Genomic DNA, 19,374 nt, shown 5'->3' with positions numbered 1-19,374 from the left:
GTACCTGAGCTAGCTGAGATGAAACTGGACCCCACTGAATACCCTTGCACACACGAGGATGACCCTGCCCGGCTCTCCGGATTCCCTACACAGGTTATCCCTAGTCGGAACAGTTGATACTGATTTTGTATAACTTCCTCTGTTTCTTATCTTGCCGCCTAGGACCTCTTTAACACGATCTTGACAACGTATCTTCTGCTGCTCCTTCTATTTTCATCCTAATTCTCTAATCTTGCTCTTTCCCTCTTAACTCTCCACTGCGTACTGATGGTATTCTCACTAAAGCCCTGATATGATTTCTGTCACACTTGCAGCTTTTCGTAAGTTTGAGAGGAAGGGATATATATTCCTGACTGGATTGGGCCCCCAGTGTGGGTGGGGGCCCCCATGCTGGCACCACATTGTTCGTGCCCTGCGCATTCCTGTTTCTCAAATCGACACACTGACCAATCTCTTAATAACGCACCTTAACATGACCAAGAGAAATGATGCTCAGATAGCTCCCCACATGCAACAAAAGTGCCTCACATGGAATGTTAGAGGTCTTGGCAACCTGCGAAAGAGTAGACATATGTTGGCATATTTGCACCAGCATGACATCCACACAGCCCTACTGCAAGAAACCCACTTGTGTGTTGTTTGCCGCGCAATGGGCCTCGCACAGGGAATTCTCCAAATACTCCTCTTACACAAGAGGCTTTGTTACACTCATTCTCAGAGGGGTACCATGTGTTCCTCGGGGCTCACTGAACGTTACTCAAGGCCGCTATTCAATTATGTGGGGCAGACTGGCTTCGTCTGCTATTAGCCTAGTCAATTGTTATGGACCCAATACAGATGATCCCACATTCTTTGACTGTCTCTGGGTGGCAAATTGCATAATGTTGCCATGAACACAACCATCAACTGACCTCATATCCCATCCACCTCCCACAGAGCTGCTGCTCGTCCTATACAAGATATTATGGGAGATCACAATCTCCTAGAGGCACAGGGAACATTTCACCCCTCTGCCAGGGAGGGCACATTATATTCAGGGGCGCACAACAGTTGGTCGAGCTTAGACTTCTGGCTTGTCTCCAGTGTGATGGGATCATGGATTCATGAGGCCCCTCACCTTGCGCGAACATACTCAGATCACTCACCTGTTCTAATGGTCTTGCACCCGCCTACCCGTGCTCCAGCACATGCGGCATGGTGACTCCCACTGTGCCCCCAGATGCTCCCTTTGATGAGGAGCTACAACAGGAGCTTGTTGTTTTTTTCTTGAGATGCACCAATTCTGTGCCTGTGGTGGGCAGAGTCTGGGAGGCATTCGAAGAAGCAATTAGTTGAATCTCCAATCCTAAGAGTGTGGGTCTATTGCGCTCACTGAGGGACCAACTGAGTAAGCTGGAGAGCCAATTAAAACACCTTGTGTCTCCACCGAGAGATGCAGACAATCATAGTTTATCCAAACAAATTAGAACAACCCTTTCTGAGTTTTAGTAGAGTACCAAGAGTTAATGCCTCTATCGAGGTAAATATGCCAAGGCTCGAGCATACAGGGAAGAAGAATGCCCAGGGCACACCCTAGCTGCTATGACCCAGAAATCACCTTCCAAGAGTGACATCCTAGAGGTGCAGGGTGACGACGGGCTACTATATAGGGATATGCGTGAGATCCTTAAATACATTCTCCTTATTTTATGATTCCCTCTCTACATCCCGTAGGTCGGAGCCCACAGATGCAGACTCCTATCTGGATGACCTAGCTCTGGGCTGGCTAAGTGATGCACAGCAGGCTTTCCTTGTGGAAGATATCATAGATAATGACATTAGAGAGGCGATCATGCAGTTGCAAGCCCCAAGGCCCGATGGCTATCGGCAGATTTTTACAAGGCATATGTTGGCCTATTACTACCAATACTAAAATCTGTATATCAGGGCACAAAGATGAATGGCCTACTACCCCCATCCATGCGTGAGGCTATGATTATTGCTCTATTTAAGCCAGGTAAGTCACCTGATAAATGCAAATCTTATAGGCCGCTATATCTAATTAATTACAATGTTAAACGTTTAGCTAAAATACTTGGTAACCGACTCATCCTTTTCATAGTATTGTTAGTTAGACCTGACAAGTCAGGCTTTATACCCGGACAAACATTATTTGCTCTGATTCAGGACATCAATCCAGACCTAGCGGCTGTGGCGGCCTTCCTGGATGCCACCAAAGCCTTTGATTCCCTTGAGTGGGATTTCTTAATGACTGTCCTCTGCCAGATAGGACTCCCCCATTCATTTTTGGCATAGATTGCCCTTCTATACTTACAGCCAGCAGCAAGATTTAGGATCAATGGCTCAATCTCTTCTCCCCTGGATATTACCACGGGCACACAGCAGGGGGGCCCGCTCTCGTTGCTACTATTTGCTCTTGGTACAGAGCCCCTGTGCAACCAAACTACGCCAATGCTAGTGAGATTATCTACTCCACTACCCTCATGGGCACACTTTAGTTTTACTATTCCCCGGTCACAGGGTATGCATCCCTCGAGACCGGGAGAGCAAGAAAATATATGTGACTGCCAAGCATGTGGCAGCGCAATCTGCCATGCAATGGCGCATCGCCAACTCCTTGGGCTTGCTCTCCCTGTATGATCGCAGCCACTGGGACCAGATGGAGGATCTTATCCACTTTTTGTGGTCTAACACCGCCTTGTAAATACAGGCCCTTAGACCATCACTTAGCGTGAAAGGGGTGTGCAATGGGTGTTGCTGTGGGTGTTCCACTGCAACACCCATTGCTTTTTGATGCTGCCCCAGATTTATGAGGATTTGAAAACCTGAGGCCGTGCCAAAAAATAATGCCACCCTAGGGATGGCATAGCATGGTGTAACGAGGAGAAATACTTTTAGTTCTCCTCATTTTTGCTTTTTCTATGTGTGCTGTATTCAGCAGCACACACAGAAAAAAGCAAAACAACTTCAATTATTGTTTATGTGCAGGAAGGTCTCCCTTACTGCACATAAACAATCATTAAATAATGACGATTTGCTACTTCTGTGTGTGCTGCACTCTGCAGCACACATAGAAGTAACAAATCACCATTATTGATTGTTTATGTGCAGGAAGAGACACCTTCCTGCACATAAACAATCATTACTTGCAATGCAGGCACCCTTGCACTGTGGTGCTAGGCAGATAATTTTAGCACCAGTGCTAGAGGAAACACAGGGGTGTGCTATATTTCTGTAAATGCAGCGCATCCCTGCGCTTCTGAAGTGACGCAGCATGGTGCTGCCAATTTTGGCACCGCTCTGTGCCACTTTCTTGTAAATGAGGCCCTGAGATTCACAAACAAGACTTCACATGAGGCAACACACAAATTAATTAACACCACATGAAAATCATGTAAATCTGGGCATAAATCACATTTAGAAATATGTCCCTTCATACCAGGCACAAAAGTCTTAAGATGAAATCAGCAGTATGTACACGTAAGAGAAATAATACTTTCCATCCCCGCACCCACATGCGGTCCTACCATGTTGGCAGCATGAGACCCACCCCAAGGATCGCTCCAATTCAATATAAAACAGTTGTAGAATGCATCCCAGTTCCCAATGATAGCAGCAATGAATACATGCTGAGAACTATAGGACTTTTGAAATAGCTCCACTGCCTAGGCTGCGCCAGTAAACGTCAATGTCAACCATAATAGTAACGTGCACAGCAATGCTATTGTGCTGCACAAGGTCTGATGCACAATGGTCTGAGTTGCACTAGACACTTCTGAACGCAGACGCCAAGTGCTCAGTGCATGGCCTTCCTCGGATGAAGGTCTGGTGTGTGATGACTTGAGTCGCACCACAGAATCCCACTGCGTACAAAAAATTACCACTGCCGTGCCTCTTTAGAATGAGGCACAACATCTTGTGCACAATGACTTGTGTCTCACCAGACAATCCCGCTACAGATGAAAAGTTACCACTGCTGTCCCTCCCTGGAATGAGGCACAACGTCTAGTGCGTGATGACTTGAGTCGCACCAGAAAATCCCACTGCTCACGAAAAGAACCAATGTAGTGTCTCCCTGGAATGAGACACCATGCCTGGTGTGTGATGACTTGAGTTATCATCATTATCATCATTTACTTTATTTCGGTAAAAACATACCATAAAAGTACAATACATACAGTCCAAGAGAGAAATAGTGGGAGGAAAGTGCAAATAAAATAAATTACAAACTCTTGAAAATGAGATATTAAAACGAGATAAAACAATAGCATAACATTTTTCCCTATAGATACAATGCTAAAAAGACATCCAGTCCCTACTAAAACATCGGACAAATGGACTTACACTTAAACACAACGCCTGTGCACTGTGTGCCTGCTTCTAAAATCTGCTACCAAGTCTTGTTCTTTAAAATTGCTAGTCTAAAACGCAAATTGATTCAAGAAATCTTGCCACAGAGCAAACTATTTGTACAGATGGGTCTGATTTGAATGCTCTCTCAGCAGATAGACAGTTCCTGAAACCCATTTGTTTGCATAAGGGAGTAATCCAAAGGGCCCTCTGTGTACCATATGCACGACATTGAAAAAAAACATGAAGATCAGTCTCTTCATACTTACAGCCCATCGGACATAACTTAGACTTGTTAGTTGAAATGGGCCATTTGTAAGTTAAAGAACACAAAGGAAGAGACCCTATTTTAAATCTGATGTAAAGAGCACGCGCAAATGGAGAGAGTACTGTATCCATAAAGGGCTCAAACTCATAGTGACATTTAAATTGCAGAAACCTATCAGTCATTTGTGCAGTTTGAACTTTGAGCCAGAAAGTGTCCTTCAAGGTTTGAACGGCATTTTTGGGAATAGAAGAGGGGTCCTTCCAATAGGACCCTGAGCCAAGATGGAATAAAGACCGTTCAACATAAGCACACCACTTGATTTTGGCATTAGAATTAGTGCCCATCAGTTTGGGCAACCCACATCTAAATGGAATAAGAGCATCGGTTGACCATAACCGGATCCAGAACAGTAGTGGCCTTAAAGCGACTTGAGTCACACCAGGCACTTCTGAACACACAATCAGTTCCCATTCGGTACCTCCCTGGAATGAGGCACAACGTCTGGTGCACTATGACTTAAGTCGCATCAGACAAATCCCGTCACCCACACAGAGACACGAGTTCAGCAGTACCGCATGAGGTAGAATACGGCACAACTCCGGGGATGCCCCTACCTCCGAGGGTTGCAACCAGTGGCAAGGACCCCGCATGCAATGAGTGTGCAGTCGGTTGTCTCACAGGAGAAATGCGGCGCACTCGACAACAAAGGGCCACACCAGTAATCCGTTCACTACCAACCAACCACTTATGCATGACATGACCCCACAATTAAGGGCAATATTCCCTGAATGCGGGCAGTACTTTGCAGGCTCTGCACCAGGCAAATCCGGTCTGCAGGTCCACTACTTAGTTCAGTGCTCACTCCGCTGCTACCAGGTGGAACCCAGCAGATGACGTGGACCCATAGATAGCACTGTTATCCAGCTGACACAGTAGATGTGTAGGTCCCTCACAGAAAGTCTTTGATGTCCATGAGATCTCCACACAGCCATCAAACCCTTGAAGAGCACACTTCAGAGTGTCACACTAAAGCAAGCAGAGTTCCCAGTCCAGCCACGATGCAGGCAGGGCTTGCAATCCTTTCCCAGTACAGTAAATACTCCTGTGCACAACAGATTCATCTGGCATTGTGCACAATGCAGTATGAGGACTCTGTCCTGCGCTCCTTCAAATGTATCTCTAAATTGCTGAAGTGTGGTGTCCCTAGTTATACTCAAGTGTCCCTTTGAATTTGGGGGTAGTTCAAGGGCTTTCCCTTTGAACCAAAGATGTCTCCCCTAAATTTCAGTCCTGTCTGCCATGGGGCCTGGAATGTAGATCCTTATCTTTAGTGGTGGCATGATCTGACTCAGAAAGGTCACGTGTCAAATCCTCTCACTCCAATTCATCCAGTCAGGCCCTCAGATGGCAGAGGTCTGTTTTTCAGTTGCCCAAGTTTTATAGCTGTTGCTGGGGAATGCACAGATGTGTTTTCCCCCAGTGAAATGAAGCTGGAATCGAAAAGGCACACTAAAGGGATTGTTTTAACATGTAAATACCCACTTTCTTGAAGTGGCATTTCTAAGTATTTCTGAAAAAACCATCTTTACCATTGGAAAGGGTTTGTCTTTAGGAATCTAATGATAGTAAACATTATGGGGCTGTTCCAGTGCAATACACTGTAACAGGTAGGATTCATTATATACTTTTCCATAAATTAATCTAAGGGCAGAGCAGCTCTCAATGGTAGTGAACACACACATGGGCACATGTGCCATGGCCCACGCACAAGCCTGCAGGGGCAGGCTGGACACAAGTTTAGAGAACACCAAAAGGGTGCAAGTATGCCCATACAGGCCTGCTGTGTCAGGCTCAGTACATATATAAAAACCCTAATGTGCAAGTGTGCACCTACTGGCAACTTGTGCCAGACTCAATACACATATGAAAACACCAATGTGCAAGTTTGCATATACTAGCAAGAGATGCTAGGATCAGTACATACATGAAAACACCAATGTGCAAGTGTGCACATATAAGCAAGCCATACCAGGCTCAGTGTAGTCATGAAAACACCAATGTGCAAGTGTGCACATATAGGCAAGCCATGCCAGTCTCAGTAGATACCAGAAAACATCAATGTGCAAGTGTGCATACACTGGCAAACCATGCTAGGCTCAGTATTTACAGGAAAACACTAATGTGCAAGTGTGCACACATAGGTAAGCCAGGCCAGGCTCAGTATATACCTGAAGTCACCAATGTGCAACTGTGCACATAATTGGAGGGGCCACTTCCTAACTTACGTAGGGAGGGCGTGCATGCACTTTCACACTGTACTTATGGTGGGAAAGTGTCCAGGGCCCTAAGGCCATTCAAACTGGATCAGCAAAGCCTCCTAGAAAAAGCAAAAAGGTTTGGGGAACAATATCCCCGCGTGTCAGGTTTAACAGATGCCTACTTAAATATTCCCATCCACCCCGCCCATCAAAATGTTCTGCGGTTTGTGGTGAGTGGACAAAATTATCAGTGCAAGGTGCTGCCTTTCCAGGTCACAATGGCCCAGGGTGTTCACCAAGTACATAGCTGTGGGAGCCGCTCACCTCAGGCTGGGTTGCATCCACCTGTTCCCTTACCTCAACAGCTGGCTGATCAAGAGCACCACACAGCAGGAATGCCTAGCGCACACACCAGGTGGCACCATAGACCTTCACAAGTTAGGTCTCACATTAAATATAGCCAAATCTCACATTTAGACCCTCCATTACAACCCTTCATCTGGACTACTCTAGGTCTCATGGGTGGGGAAAGATTACTCAAGCCTTGCCAGGGACAATGCTTTCTGAAATCTGCTTCCGCTTTTTCAGCTGTATCGTCAGGTAGGTAAAAGTCAGGACAGTAATGCGTTTGTTAGGCATGATGGCATCCTGCATTGCAATACTTCAACTTGCAAAGTTACACATGCACCCCTTGCAGAAGTGCCTAGCAGAACAGTGGTCTCAGGCAGAGGGTCTATGGGAAGATCCAGTGTTAATTTGAGGCCACATGTTGCCCACTGAAAGCCAACATCCTTATGCAGGGATGCCCATTTCTAGCCCCAGTTCCACAGGAGAACATCTCCACAGATGCCTCACTCACTCAATGGGGAGCACATGTGCAAGATCTCACAATCTGCGGCTTGTGGACACCTGCACAGCACAGCCTCCACATCAACCACCAGGAACTGCTCTTATTCAGTTTGCTCTTTGAGCATTCCTTCCACTCATTCACTACAAGGTTGTTTTAGTCTGCACAGCCAACGCCATGTTTTACATACAAAATCAAGGGGCACACACTCGCCCCAGTTGTCTACTGTAGCCCTGAGCTTCTAGAGGTGAGCGATACATCACCAGGTGCAGTTGGTCATACAGCACATTCCGGGTCTGGACAACAACTTGGCTGACCTGCTCAGCAGGACGCATCAACAAGTCTGCAAGTGGAATTCCACTGCCAGACCCTTCTCGTTTACTTCCTTTGGTGGGAGGGCAGTTTCCTCACACAGATCTGTTCGCCACCACTTAAAACGCAAAATACCCAAGCTTCGCCACCAGGTTACCACACCTGCGATCCATGGGCAATGCACTATGGATTAACTGGTCAATTAATTTGCCTATGCTTGTCCACCTCTCCAGCTCCAGTCATTTGTAGTTCGCAAGCTGAGGCAGACATTCTTACCCTCATCCTAGTCGCCCCAACCTGGGCACTCCACTCTTCTAGAACTCTCTCTGGTTCCTCACAAGAAGTTCCCCAGCAGGCCGGTCCTCCTCCCACGAAACCCCAGAACTCTCTGGCACCCCAATCCTCAGTAGCTCAATCTTGCTGACTGGCTCTTGAGTTTGATTATCTCAAACTATCGGAAGAATATATGTCCATTCTTTGTGCACACACTAACCTACTACCAGGGCCTGCTACATTGTGGCGAACAGTTCTGTGTGAGGAAACTGCCCCCCCAAAGGAAATCAACGAGTAGGGACTGGCAGTGGAATTTAGCTTTAGCCATTCTGAAGGGACATGTTGCTCTCTTGATATCTCTAATAGCACTTTAGATTTGTTAACCAATTTTCAGTCATTACTTCCTGAAAGGATTAAAGAGATTATGTTAGGAATTAAGGGCCAGATGTAGCAACTTTGCAAATTGCGACTTGCAATTTGCGAGTCCGAGCGACTCGCAAATTGCAACTAGCAATTTGCAATGCAGAACGGTGTCTCAGACACCGTCTGCGAGTCGCTATGGGGTCGCAAAGACCCACCTCATTAATATTAATGAGGTGGGTCGCAAATTGTGGCCCCATAGCGACTATGGGCACTCACGGATATGGAGGCCTGCTGTAGTCAGCAGACCTCCATGTCCGTGACTGCTTTTAAATAAAAGCAGTTTTTTTTTTTCAAGTGTAGCCCGTTTTCCTTAAAGGAAAACGAGCTGCACTTAAAAAAAAAAACTAAACCTTTCGTTTTGGAATTTTTTCAGTGCAGGTAGCTGCCCTGAAAAAATAATTTGGGGTCCAGTCACAAAGGGGAAGGGGTCCCATGGGGACCCCTTCCTGTTTGCGAGTGGGTTACCATCCACTTCAAGTGGATGGTAACTGCGACTCCATTTGCGACCGCGTACGTGGTCGCAAATGGAGTTGCATACCACTCCGACTCGCAAATAGGAAGGGAACACCCCTTCCTATTTGCGACTCTGAAATGCATTTTGCGAGTCGGTCCCGACCCCCAAAATGCATTTCTGCATAGCAAACTCAGGTTTGCGACTCGCAAACGGCGATTTTTGCCATTTGCGACTCGCAAACCGTTTGCTACATCTGGCCCTAAGTCAGGTTCCCCTAGTGATCCGTGCCCCCCACATATCCTACAGCAGGTTCCTGAACTAGTCTCGGCAGCCCTTGCTCCGGTTTTAACCACAGGAGTTTTTCCTCCTTCTTGGAGGGAAGCGACGGTGGTTCCCCTGAAAAAAGAAACCTGATGGAGCAGGGCATGATTTAAGCAATCTGCGGCCTATTTCTCTACTCCGAGTTCAGGCTAAGATTTTTGAGAAGCACATCAATAATGAATTAGCCAATTTTCTTCATAATTCGGGAGGCTTAGATCCCTCCCAACATGGTTTTAGGAAGGCCCATAGTACTGAATCTGCACTTCTTGCCACTTCTGACACTATTTGTAGATTGGTGGATGAGGGGGAAGGAGCCATATTAGTCCTATTGGACCTATCTACTGCTTTTGACACCATCTCCCCAAAGATTATGGTATCTCGTCTCCATTAAGTAGGGATTAGAGATACGGCATTGAAGATTTTGGAATCTTTTCTGAGAGCTAGACCTATTACGGTGAGTTGCAGAGATTTTAGGGCACCAGCGTATTATTTGCCATGTGGTGTCCCACAAGGCTCCTCACTTAGCCCCTCCTAATTCAATTTGTATGTCGCTTCTTTAGCCACACCTATTATGCAGATGATACACAACTGATCATTCCGGTTTCTAAAAATTGGGAGGAAATGACAGACCGCTTCAATAATTGTATGCGAACAGTCAACAGGTGGATGGGCCTAAATTGGCTAAAGCTGAATGATGAAAAAACTAAAATTTTGTGTTTCGGCTCCAGCAAGGAGTTGTTGAACTCATGCTGCTGGCCTCTGGAGTGTGGCAAGCTTCCTGCCCCTCTTACCGCCACCAGAAACTTGGGTGTTATTTTTGACAATTGTCTTTCTTTTAAGTCCCAAGTGAACTCCATTACTAAATCAAGTTTTTGGATTTTGAAACCGCTGAAAAAGTTTTTTCCTTACTTACAGATGGAGTGGAGAGTTACAGTCATTTTGGCATTGGTAATCTCCAAATTAGATTACTGCAATGCCTTGTTGCTCAATCTGGACAATTCTTCACTTAAGAAGCCCCAGTTAATTCAAAAGCCTACTGCTCGCATCATATTTGATCATATTTGATCTCCTTTGCAGTAGCCTGAAACAATTGCATTGGCTACTGGTCCCAAAGCGCATTAGGTTTAAAACTCTATGTCTGACCTATAAGTCTGTGCATGGAGGTGTATCTGAATATTTGTCCTCGAGGCTACACTGGTATGAGTCGGCAACTCAGATCAACAGGAGCCCACACGATCCATGTCCCTCGTACTCGTAGGGCTAGATGGGGAGAAAAGGCCTTTACAGTAGCTGCTGCCAAATACTGGAGTTTACTCCCTCTGTCCATAAGTAAGGAACAATTTTTTGACATTCTGGGAGTTAGTAAAAACTTGGCTCTTCCCTCTCTAGTTTTCTTCTTCTCTTGAGTTATTTTTGTTTTTTTCTGACACTTACCCTTCTTGTACTTAGCACTTCGATGCCACGGCCGGAATGCGCCTAATGAATACCAAATACATACATACACACATGGCCAAATGGAAGCGTTTGGTGCACTACTACCTTCCAAATCATACTAATCCTCTCACACCATTTGTGCAAGACATTTTCTATTCGTCCCTTCACCTTCAACAGTCAGGCCTTGCCTACACATTCATTCAGATACATTTATCTGCTCTAGCCGCTTACATACAGAATGGGCAACACGGTTCACTCTTCAAAGTACCAGTCATTAAGGCCTTTATGGAAAGGCTTAAGTGAGATATCCCATCACAGGCACCTCCTACCCCAGTGTGGAATCTCAACATTGTCCTAACTAGGCTCATGAGCCCTTCTTTTGAGCCCCTTTACTCTTGCCTGCTTCAGTTTCTTTCATGGAAGGTAGCTTTCCTTGTAGCCATTAGTTCCCTTAGGTGAGTCAGTGAAGTACACACTCTCACCTTAGAGAAACCTTTCTTCCAGGCTCATACAGATGAGTGGTCCTTAGAACCAACCCTAAATTTCTCCTCAATGTGGATTACAGTTTTCATCTCAATCCAACGATCAGGTTGCAAATTTTCTTTCCACATCCAGAGTCTGTAGCAGAACATGCCTTGCAATCCATAGATGTCAAAGAGGCATTAATGTATTATGTGGATAGAACAAAGCCCTTTCGTAAGGCACAACAACTCCATGAGTCCTAATCCAAGACACACAGGGGGCATGCCATTTCCAAAGCAGGGATTGCACGTTGGCTGTCAAGCATATTCAAACTTGTTATGCTAAAGTGAAAAGATCCCTACCTGACCCTCCCAGAACTCATTTCCTACTTAAAAAAAGGGGCATCTATGGCTTTCTTACGGATAATATAACACTAGCTGATATATGTAAAGAAGCTACTTGGTCCATTCCTCACACCTTAACTAAATATTACTCTGTGGATGTCCTGGCTAGACAATAAACTACAGTTTGTCAGGCTGTCTTACACACATTGTTTCAATCCTCTGCAGCATCCTCAGTGTAAACTATTGATTTTGGGAAGGACTGCTTTACAGTCTATGCACAGCATGTGTATCTACAGCTACACATACCATGCGCAGAAACTGTTACTGTTAGAAATTGTGTTTCTGGTTGACAGAGCTATGCACCCTGTCCAAGCAGGAACCACAATCCTAGTCAGGGTAAGTCACAAACACACTCCAAATTAACCTGTGCTCACCCCCTGGTAGCTTGGCCCAGAGCAGTCAGAGACAATGTGTTAAGGATTTGAGCAACACTTCCAACAGTAAAAGAGTGAGAATGCCATACAAAAAGATACCACACCTGGTTAGAAGAATATAACTTATTTAATAAATAAAAATACCAAAACAAGAAAAATCTAATAATTAGAACTTGAGTCATGATTTTTTAAAGAATAAAGGTAAAATGGCACTTAGAAGGAATATGCAAATACTTGGGAAATCTGGTCATGCTGGACCTGAGCAAATCGAGTGTTCAGGCTGACTGCAATGGTGGGCGGGCCGGCTACAGGGACCCAGTGAGACCCACTGAATTAAAGTACCTTAATCATAGTTGCTTCTGTGAAGATGCGAGGTGCAGAAGAGGCGGCGCGCCGGCGGTCGATCCCCGCAACAGTGGAGATCCATCAATTCTCCCCACACAGTTGAGAAGATGCGTTGATTTTCACCACGCTGCAGCAACTATGCACCTCTACCAATGTGCAGTGGTTCCTAAGATGATGCGCTGTATAGGAACCACACAGCGGAGGAGTTGCATTGATTTTCCCCACACAGCACCAGCACTTCAATTACTCCGAAGTGCTGCGGTTCAGAAGGCAATTGCAAGTCTGTCCTTGCAGCAGCGGCGATGCGTCAGAATTGATTGTGCAGTAGGGGTGAGGCAGTGGTTCTGGTTGGATTAGCACTTTATAACCATTTCCAAGGGCCCAGGACTGGATTGGCACCACTTGACAGGGCAAGACTCAAAGTTGGCAGAGTCCAGGTGGTGTAGCAGGTGTGGTGGAAGTATTTTGTATCCCTGAGACTTAAAAAAACAGGAGACCAGTTAGCTGCCACCTTGGAGTTACTCTTGATGTTGGGTTCAAGTGATGTGGGTGCAGTCCTTCTCACCCAGGCAAGGGGGGCAGCATGCAACAGGTTCAGCCCAGCAAGAAAGCAATTCTTCCAGAGCAGCAGTCCAGAAGAGTGGCAGTTCTTTGTAGCAGCACGCAGTCCTTCTTCCTAGCAGAGTAGGCAGAGTATCCAGAGGTCCAGAAGGGTATCGAAGCAGTTGTGTTTGAGGTCCAGTATTTATAATTTAGTGCCCCGGTTCTGGAAAGTGGGAGAAGCTTTTAGACAATGGCTTTGAAGTGCAGGGAATACCCTTCCTCCCCTGCCTCGGCTCCAGGCTGGCTGGAGTGGCAACACAGGATCATTAGACCTATGGTAAGGACACAGGGTACAGCCTATTCAGGTGCAAGTGGGGCTGTGCTTAGTTCCGACTGTCCATCAAGTCAGTTTATGGCCCATCTGGGCCCATCACGTCACACCTAAGCTCCCTTTTGTGTGTAGCTGTCTAGAGGGAATGTACAAACCCAGCAGCCACCCTACCCAAACATATATTGGAGACAGGCTGCAGGCACACAGAGCTAAGAGCAGGAAAATGTCAACTTTCTAAAAGTGGCATTTTTTAAATTGTAATAATAAATCCGACTTTACCACTATAGAGGATTTATCATTACAATTCTATAGGTACTAAAAATGACAGATCTACCTCTTCCCAGTCTGGAATTACAGGTTATTAAATGTAATAAGTAATCCCCTATGTTATCCTATCGGAAGAATATGCCTCACAGTAGGAAAAGTTAATTTAGAGTTTTTCTTTACCAGGACATGTCAAACTTAAAAATACATATCCTTCCTTTTAATTAAACAGCACCCTACCCAATGGACTACCTATGGCTTACCTTAGGGGTGACTTATATGTAATAAAAGGGGAGTTTAAAGCTTAGCAAGGGGTTTTAAATGCCGAAGTGACATGGCAGTGTAACACTCGATTCACGCTGCATGGCAGGCCTGGGACATGTTTTAAAGTACTACTTAAGTGTATGGCACAAGCAGTGCTGCAGGTCCACTAGTAGCATTTAATTCACAGGCCATGAACACACACAGTGCACTTTACTAGGGGCGTATATGCAAATTAAAATGCCAGCTGGATATATGCCACTGAAACTATGTTTAGAAATAGAGCACAAGCATTTTAGCGCTGGTTAGCAGTGATAAAGTGCACAGAGTCCTAAGGCCAACAAAAACGAATTCAGTAAAAGAGTGGTGGGAAAAAAGAAGAATGTTTCAGAGCAACCCTGCAGAGAGGGCCATTTCCAATAGTTACCCTGTAAGCATCTGATTATGGCATGTAGTGAGAAAGATTCACATGCTCCCACCCTCCTCCCTGGCTGCCTGGGTCAGCTGCAGATACTCCCACCTTAAATGCTTTACTTTGCATGGTCATCTCCTGCTGTATCTCTAGGAACCATCTACATCTTCATGTTTTGGAAGGGAAAAACAGTCTGACTATGAAGACAATGACCTTGAGCATTACCTACAATAGGGGAGAGTCACTTCACCTCGTGACTTGGAAATACTTCTTTGAACAAACATTTTTTGCACACATCGAATCCTAACACTAGATGGCAGGAGATAGTATTTGAATCTACAGCACTACATGCCACAAACAGATGCTTACAGGGGAAGTTACATTTTCCATTTCTCCTTGTTACGCCTCTGTTAGGAAGGCATAGTATTTTGACACATTTGCATGTTTACTAGTCTTAGTAAATTTGGGCATGAGACAAAAACAATGGATAGTTGCATGGGAACACCTGTGCGGGAGGTTATGTCCTCTAGTACCCTGATAGACTTTACTTCATCTGCCAAACCTAAAATCAGGACCTAAGCCAAAAGGTAAATCCTCCAACCGCAGAGACTGCTTGATGTATTGGACCTCCACTCTATTGTGGTCAGCCTGAAATCACGCCAAACTCCTTCTCAACCACAAACAGTGACTCTGACAGGTGCTTTATCTTTTCTTTGTGATTTTTGCCCTAGCCATTAAAAGCTTGTATCTTCAAATCCCCTCATTGGATTGCAATTACTGTTGTGTCATTGATCATAATACATCCTACTCTATTGTAAAAGTTGGTTGTGGGTTTTTTATAGTGTTTTTTTTTACTTTTTATTTGTTTTGGTACTGTTAGGTACTTTAAACTCCTTTCCTTAAGATAAGCATGTTTGCTCTGCGCCACAGTTACCAGAGTTTGAGCCCAGTTTTATTCACTAAACTTGTGTGTTGAACCTGAGAAGATTTGGGACTTTTCACTCACATCCTTCCTAACTAATAACTTATTTTCTTACAGCCATCAGCATTGTTTTTGTCAGTTGTGTCTTGTAAGTGTCAAAATTGGGAGGGGAGAAGCCCATTAAACACTCAAATTCCCTCACCCATGTGGTACTTTTACACTTTTAGAAAGCCCAGGCTGCTAGTAGTGTGTTGGCAATCATGAATTTGATTGCATTTTTAAAAGGGATAACTAAACATTCCTGAAACTTTTGAATTGTTAAATTTGTTCAGGGCTGACAATTTTATAGATTTTTTGTTAGAAAATATGTTTACTGAGGGGTGTGTGAAATTAAAATATTTCGGAACCATTAAAGTGGCTAATTGATAAACACAGCCACAAAAATATTTTAAACTATTTGAAAGTAAAGCCCTGACCCAGTAGTCCATCCACCAAGGGATGCAGTGAGAGTCACCCTGCCCTTTTGAGGAGCAGAACAGGGAAAATGTTAGATGATCCTCACTTTCTGGAGAAAAAAAAACTTCCCTGCATGTCAAGGCCATTTAATTTTGTTCAGAGAAAACAACTCCCTCTTTGGGGGCACAGAGCTTCATAACCTCGAAGAGGCCACAAAGCACTCCAATGTTAATTCGTTCCTTCCCATCATTTGGAGGTCATGGTTTACAGGGTGTTGGATTTTTTGGACTTGTGTGGATGATTTTGGTTAAGGTGAATTATGTTTGAAGACATGCTCGAAAACTAGTGTAGCGTGCCTCAATGCACTTTAGCATGATATGGTGAGTGTGACAGAAAAGGGGCAGCCACATTTAGGGCCATATGCACGAACACTTTTTCCCATAGACACAGAATGGGTAAAAACCTTTGCTACATCTGGCCCATAGAAACTTACCATTTTTCAGATGTAATTTTCTTCATCTTGTGCTTACAGTAAATAGAAGAGCTATGATTTAGTGCCTTCTGGAATTGGAGGTGATTGTTATTACTCCATATTCGGGTGGGCATTGAGTCACAGACCTTAGCTGTCTCAACAGAGAGGAGGATCCATCAAATCTAATCTTTTTGATTTGGTGACAGTCAATAATGAGGCTAGCCTTGTGCACGGAGATCTTATTTGAAGGTCTTGATTTTTTTGATGAATGAATATCTAGTCCCATAGATTGCTATGAGAGCTATGCACATTGCTTGAAAGATGATTCTTCTGGCTACTTAGAACCGAAGAAGGAAAGAGAGGTCAGGATTGGAGTAGGTGTGTGGAATTAAAGCAGTCAGTCAGATACATTTTGAATTCTCTATAGCTTCCATAGTATTTATAATGGTGTTCTAAGGGTGTACAGGATGGCCTGCAGGTCTAACCCCTTCTCTATCTTCAATGGATGTCTACCCTGTCACTGGAAGATGTAGCTCATGCCTAGGCCTGCGTCCCTTTGTCTTCCTGGACACCTTGGCTCCAAACCCATTGGGAGCAGGAAGCTGCCCCAGAACTGGTTTGCAGTGACCACAAGAGAGGGTTTGCCAATTATCCTAGCCAATCCTCTGTGTGGGCACTGGGAGCTCTGACTAAAGGAAGAAAGGTTCCATCATTTTGGATTTAGGTAGAGAGGGCTACCCTAGGATCATTTACAGAAAACTCCTAGATCTCCAGAGAATGAGAAGGACTGCCCTGCTGTCTGAGGACCCCAAAGAAAGACTGGACCTGATTGTCTTAAACCCAGGACCCCAGAAGTGACTCCAAGGATCATTTGGCTAACATCCTATGAACTATATAGACACCGCAAGCTTCCAGAGGTCTCTCTTCCTGCAACTACCCAGCTGACCAACTCCAACTGGATCTGCTCTGTACCCTGCTGCAGGACTCTGTAGGATTGAGTCCTAACCCCCTAGCAGTGCTGCACCGGTCCTGGACCCTTGACTGTCAATGAAGTGTACTCCTCTTGAAATTTCCTGAAATCTTGAAATTAGAAACTTTTGGCCAATCCTTTGCTCTGAGAACCGATAGGAGACCAGGATTAACCTGCCAAGATAATCCAACATAGGTGCATTGCCACTGGGCCTAAGACTCAGGTTGCTCCTGCTATGTTCTTTTCTGCAGCAGAAAATTTGATCCAGCAGGACCTTGCAGAGAAGGTGTCCGGCCTCATGGAACCATCTTCAGTGACAGCATGCAGCCTTGCACCACTGGAACAATCAGAGCTTCAAGAAGTGACTAAGTCAGAAAATAAAAGTTTTCACCCGGATGAACCAGTTCCTATATCCATAGCAGCTGGCCTTAAACCTTACCCTTGTCCTGATGAAGTGCGATCGGATGACCAAGTTGGGCACATAATGCTTTTTGGCACTATTTTGAACCTTACATTTTGAAAATTCATAACTTTGGTTCTACTTATTCAGCTTTTCCTGTTTTGGTGTCATTTTATTTATTACAATCTGCTATATTCTTCTTGTGTGGTGCCATTGGATGTAACTCACATGTAATTGGATGTAATGCACTTGTAATACAGCTGAAGGGATATCTGTCAGGTTTGTGAGAGAGTAACTCATTTACCAAACCATAATTCAGGCCCAAAGTCTCTTTTGTTTGTGTGTACTAAGGAGCATATTTAGTAGGAGTGGTGCATCATGACCGCTGCTACAAAATTGGCAGCGCCGCGTCATTTCTAAAACACAGGGGTGCTCTCTATGTAAAAGAATACATCGCATCCCTGTGTTTCCCCCTGCGCTAAGCACGAACACCGTACCCTTGGGTCATGGTGCAAGGATGACTGCGTTTCAGAGATGAGTTGTTTTTGTGCAGGAAGGGACACGTTCCTGCACAAAAACAATCTTTAATGGCGATTTGCTCTTTCTATGTGTGCTGCAGAATGCAGCACACATAGGAAAAGCTAAAAACAAGCAGAAATAAAAGCATTTCTCCTCATTGTGTTGCTGGCAGCAGGAATTATGAGTCAGCCCTGCCAGCTCACACGGTGCCATTGTGTGTCACACAATTTCAGCTTCCTTCACACGGTCACATGGTGAGAAGCTTAAATCACACTGTGGCAGGGAAAACGAGATGACAACCACTATAATCGTTTTTTCGAGATTGTCCCCTCCAAGGCCTCGCTCCCTCCTCACACTGTAAAAATATTTTGTAAGTTGGCAGGTATGATGATGTCACAACCCAACGTAATATTTTATTACACCTGAGCAGCTACTTTGTGGCTAGTGGTGTCACATCTTGACTGTAATAAGGAAATTAGAGACAGGCTTTTGTACAGGGATTGCAGTTTTCATGTTTTATGAAAGTCCCATCCTTGACCTCTACCCCTGCAATATTAGTCAGAGCCAAACGCCTCTCTAATGCAGCACTGATTACCTACTCCCCTGCAGTAGCAGCTGAGCCATCTCTAGCAGAGGGAAAATTAACATTTTACTGCGGCTTACAGTTGTGGGCAGCATCGCAGGGACACAATCAGGTCCTGAGGCATGCATGTCTTTTTAAATATTTGCCACAGTTGTGTAATTAATCATAAAGCACAAAACAAATACATTTTGTCAGAAATGTAGGTCTGCTGTCAGGAACGTTACACTTGAAAGTATCTCCAAAGCCAGTTTTTGAATCTGACTCATTGACAAGATTTAGATGAGGCTCGGATTGTGCTGAATGTCACATTCACAGTATGTGGGAGAAACCAGTACAGACACAAGGCAATGGAAATCGAGGCACATAATGTGTCATCTAGACAGTTTAACGAGGATTGCAAAAAGGACACATTACACATGTCTCATGAGTCACTTAGAATTTCCATGTGTAGGAAGTGCCTTCCCCTTACTCACAGTCAAAGGGTATGCACGTTCTGATGATACATACAGAGACTCATAGACAGGCCACATAAGGCGAACAGACGTGTTTTCTCGTACAATACAGATGCATATAGGAAGACGTGTAGAAAAAAGACAGCAGCTACTGGGGGACAGGTATATAGCTTGGCAGAAGGGAGAACCACAATAAATTGTTAATTATTTCGTATCCCACTCAGGCCAGGACGCCTTACTTAGATGTGGGGTAACCACTGGCCA

The 19,374-nt window shown here is 44.8% G+C and overlaps 1 protein-coding gene across 5 annotated transcripts in view; it reads left to right on the top strand.

Moving 5' to 3' along the window:
* Positions 1–19,374, top strand: part of KCNT1 (potassium sodium-activated channel subfamily T member 1) — a 1,355,573-nt gene that overhangs the window by 926,231 nt on the left and 409,968 nt on the right. The window lies entirely within an intron of this gene.

The sequence above is a fragment of the Pleurodeles waltl genome, chromosome 6, assembly GCF_031143425.1.
Source record: "Pleurodeles waltl isolate 20211129_DDA chromosome 6, aPleWal1.hap1.20221129, whole genome shotgun sequence".
In the NCBI taxonomy this organism is placed as follows: domain Eukaryota; kingdom Metazoa; phylum Chordata; class Amphibia; order Caudata; family Salamandridae; genus Pleurodeles; species Pleurodeles waltl.
This window is presented reverse-complemented; position numbering and strand designations above follow the sequence as displayed.